The sequence below is a fragment of the Penaeus japonicus genome, unplaced genomic scaffold, assembly GCF_977035675.1.
Source record: "Penaeus japonicus unplaced genomic scaffold, GWHDUDI00000001_assembly GWHDUDI00000038, whole genome shotgun sequence".
Lineage (NCBI taxonomy): Eukaryota > Metazoa > Arthropoda > Malacostraca > Decapoda > Penaeidae > Penaeus > Penaeus japonicus.
In genome coordinates this window covers 6,336,158-6,341,157 of record NW_028234440.1, presented here as the reverse complement: position 1 = coordinate 6,341,157, position 5,000 = coordinate 6,336,158, and positions in this window count along the sequence as shown.

Below are 5,000 nucleotides of genomic sequence, written 5' to 3'. Positions count from 1 at the left end.
AGGAAGTTGATATCCTCTGAAATAATATTGTAGAGGAATAATTTGCACAGGGTTTATTAGTAACTCTAATCAAGTAATGATTTATAAGCGCAGTAACCTTTCATGCTTACTACGATTCGTAATTATCATTATATCCATTTTGTTCTTGACGAATATTACTATTGTTAATGATGCTTATGATGAAGGTGATAATGATGTTATTATCAATATTATTATCATGATTATCATAATCCTCATCATCAACATTATGATTTTCAATATCATTACCGTGATCATTCTTAACATTATCATATTTATAATTATTTTATCGCATTTATCATTACTGCCATCATTTGCATAACCATCATTATCCATATCAACTTTGGTATGATATATTTTGAATTAAAAATATAAATTAAAAATATAAATAAATTAAAAAGATCTCAGTAATTTCATTTCAACTCTCTTCGATTTGCAGTCAGATGTAAGTCCGGCTGACAATGCATCTGCAACAGGCAGTCGGCGAATTTAATACCATTATCAGACATGATTACTTGCAACACTTGATGTAATTGGAAAACGAACAGAGGATTGTAATTGCAATCGCAGTTTATTAATTTGTTAAGCATTGTTGTTGCTATTAGCATCACTATTATCATTATCACTGCTATCCTCTTTATCATTATTACCATTGTTTATTATCTTTATAATCATTATCATAATTATCTTCATCATTTTTACATTAGATGTTGTTTTGTAATTGATATCTATATCATTTTTATCATTATGGTTATCAATATTAGTATTATATCATAAGCGTTACTATCTTCATTGTCATTGTTAGCGTCACTATTATTATCATCACTATCATCATCACTATAATTATTATGGTTATTTCTTTTATCCTAATTATCATTGTTATCATAAGTATCATTGGCATTACTATTCTAAAAGTGATATCATCATTAATATAACTATTATTATAATCATTCTCATTATCATTATTATCATCCTTATTGTTATAATTGTTATTATTACCATCAAGCATTATTGTTATTATTATTATCATCTCCATCATTAACATTACTATTGTGATGCTTACAAACAACAAAAATGCAGCGTGGGAATTGTCATTGTAATTGTTATCCTAATTATCATCATTATCATTACCATCATAATGATATCTTATCATCATTGTTATCATCATTATCATTATCATCATCCTTATTATCACCATTATCATTATTACAATTATCAATATAAATTTGATAGCAATATCAGTATTATTATTATCATTCTACTGGCATCGAGTTTGCAATACTGGCTAGTTTATGAACATCGTAGTTTCAATATCTCTCTCATTCAATTAGTCTCTCTTTTTCTCTCTCAATTTTTTTTTACTCTAACTACCACTCGCATTAATGAACTCTCTTCCCTCGCATGGAATTCATTCAATCAATCGCTCTCATTCTTTCAGTTTCTCCCATTAGATCCATTCTTTTAATCCCATTAAGTTAATTCTTTCAATCTCTCCTACAATATCTCTGTCGCTTTGCTTTATCCATTTTTCCATTCAACCCTTTCTACCTCCGAAAACCAGCGAGGCAAAAGAGCACAGGGAACCATTGAGAGAACCCACCACGATAGAACCCACGAGAGAACCCACCACGATAGAACCCACGAGAGAACCCACCACGAGAGAACCCACGAGAGAACCCACGAGAGAACCCTCTAGAGAACCAACCACGAGAGAACCCACGAGAGAACCCACTAGAGAACCAACCACGAGAGAACCCACAAGAGAGAACCCACCACGATAGAACCCACGAGAGAACCCACCACGAGAGAACCCACCACGATAGAACCCACGAGAGAACCCACCAAGAGAGAACCCACTAGAGAACCAACCACGAGAGAACCCACCACGAGAGAACCCACCACGATAGAACCCACGAGAGAACCCACTAGAGAACCAACCACGAGAGAACCTACGAGAGAACCCACGAGGGAACCAACCACGAGAGAACCTACCACGAGATAACCCACGATAGAACCCACGAGAGAACCCACTAGAGAACCAACCACGAGAGAACCCACAAGAGAGAACCCACCACGATAGAACCCACGAGAGAACCCACCACGAGAGAACCCACCACGATAGAACCCACCAAGAGAGAACCCACTAGAGAACCAACCACGAGAGAACCCACTAGAGAACCAACCACGAGAGAACCCACCACGATAGAACCCACGAGAGAACCCACCAAGAGAGAACCCACTAGAGAACCAACCACGAGAGAACCCACTAGAGAACCAACCACGAGAGAACCCACCACGATAGAACCCACGAGAGAACCAACCACGAGAGAACCCACTAGAGAACCAACCACGAGAGAACCCACCACGATAGAACCCACGAGAGAACCCACCAAGAGAGAACCCACTAGAGAACCAACCACGAGAGAACCCACCACGAGAGAACCCACCACGATAGAACCCTCTAGAGAACCAACCACGAGAGAACCCACTAGAGAACCAACCACGAGAGAACCCACCACGATAGAACCCACGAGAGAACCCACCACGAGAGAACCCACTAGAGAACCAACCACGAGAGAACCCACGAGAACACCCACCAAGAGAGAACCCACGAGAGAACCCACCACGAGAGAACCCACGAGAGAACCCACTAGAGAACCAACCACGAGAGAACCCACGAGAGAACCCACGAGAGAACCAACCACGAGAGAACCCACCACGAGAGAACCCACGAGAGAACCCACCACGAGAGAACCCACGAGAGAACCCACCACGAGAGAACCCACGAGAGAACCCACCACGATAGAACCCACAAGAGAACCCACCACGAGAGAACCCACTAGAGAACCCACGACGAGAGAACTCATGAGAGAACCAACTCAATCAAGCCGCTGTAGCTCGGACAAGGCCAAGAAACAAGACCCGTCGCAAGATTTGGTCTTGAGGATAAAAGTTTGAAGTAATTGCAATTCAGGAGGCGCGCAATGAGTGAGTTCCCGCTTTCATCTTGAAGGAGGACCTGGTGGTTGACTATTGACTGCTCTCCCTCAGCCTCGCCTTCAGGATTGCAGAAGCTGAGTTTTTTCAGCTGATAAGCCATGGGAGGACCCGAGGACGCAATGTTTTCGTGTAATTAGACAGGTAGGTTAGATACCTTTGTACATGTAGCTAAACTCCTAAAAGATTTATATTGCAAACGTGTAGTTTATAGCCGGACATGCAACTGATGGTAATTCTCGTAAATGATGATTCGCAACACGGTGTAAAAAGTTTTTTTTTTCTTTTTCTTTTTTCTTTTTTAGCGTAACGTTCAATTTTGTTCATACTCATACCTATATGTAGATACGAAAACAGCGAAAAATAAATAACATATCTTGACTGAATACTTTTATTAAAAGTGCTTTAGGGTTATTGTCTGATGGTTATATATGTTGTTGATTGCTTACACATATGAATAAGAGCATTTATGTGAATATATATACTCAATTTGTATGCAAGATCCTTTCACATACGTAATCAATATCAACTTAAACATGTCACATATGAAATCGTAGCGAAACGAGAAAACTCAACGAGCATTATGAAAAATGACGATGAAATTCTTATTTCACTTGTATTATGAAATTACTAATTATCATTCATAACTTTTCTACAAACATCGTAATCATTACTTTTAAAGCGAGGATAAAGCATCACTATCACTAATTCAGAATCTTACACAAGGAGACTGACAACATTAATTAGTCAACGCCTTCTCAGACTTTATAATCATAATGATGATGAATATATTATAGCTATTTTTCTACATATTTATTTGTCATCATTGCTCCAAGACTAACTATTCTCTATCTTCCCATTTCTTATAACAAAGGTTATCGTAACAGGAATCCCCTGTATCAATTGCAGAGAGAGAGAGAGAGAGAGAGAGAGAGAGAGAGAGAGAGAGAGAGAGAGAGAGAGAGAGAGAGAGAGAGAGAGAGAGAGAGAGAGAGAGAGAGAGAGAGAAGAGAGAGAGAGAGAGAGAGAGAGAGAGAGGGAGAGAGAGAGAGAGAGAAGGAGAGAGAGAGAGAGAGAGAAGAGGAGAGAGGAGAGAGAGAGAGAGAGAGAGAGAGAGAGAGAGAGAGAGAGAGAGAGAGAGAGAGAGAGAGAGAGAGAGAGAGAGAGTGAGTGTGGGTGAGAGAGAGAGAGAGAGAGAGAGAGAGAGAGAGAGAGAGAGAGAGAGAGAGAGAGTGAGGTATAGGATATAGATATATATAGATATAGGATATATATATATATATAGATATGATAGAGATATATATATATAGAATAGAGAGAGAGAGAGAGAGAGAGAGAGAGAGAGAGAGAGAGAGAGAGTGAGTGAGGTATAGAGAAAGAGAGAGAGAGAGAGTGAGTGAGGGTTAGAGAAAGAGAGAGAGTGAATGAGGTATAGAGAGAGAGAGTGAGTGAGGGTTATAGAGAGAGAGAGAGAGAGTGAGTGACAGAAAAAGAAAGAAAGAAAGAACGAACGAAAGAGAGATACCACGACAGACAGACAGAGATTCAGAGAATAAAGAGAAAGAGAAAGATCGAAAAAAAGGGGGGAAAAGGTACCCCGATTATCAACATAACACTATCATCTCTCCACTCGCTCGTTACAAAGAGGTCATGAAGCCTAACATTCAGATTCCTCGTTCAGGAAAGCCTTGCGTAATGGCATGGGTTCAGACACGGTTCACTTCTCCGTTTCGGATCATTGGGTTCACGGTTATCATTTTAATCGTGTTGGATACATATTCAATCGATGATGGGTTATTAATTGCGTATTCATATTCTGAAGTCATCATCATCTTCCTTGCCATATTCACCTATTTTCTCATGTAATTATCAATGTTTTTCTTCATTATCATTATCGTCATAATCACTGTTCTCGACTTATGCACTTTCGCTATTATCATATTCGTCATTATCATTTTCGTCGTCATTTATCACCGTCTTTGTTT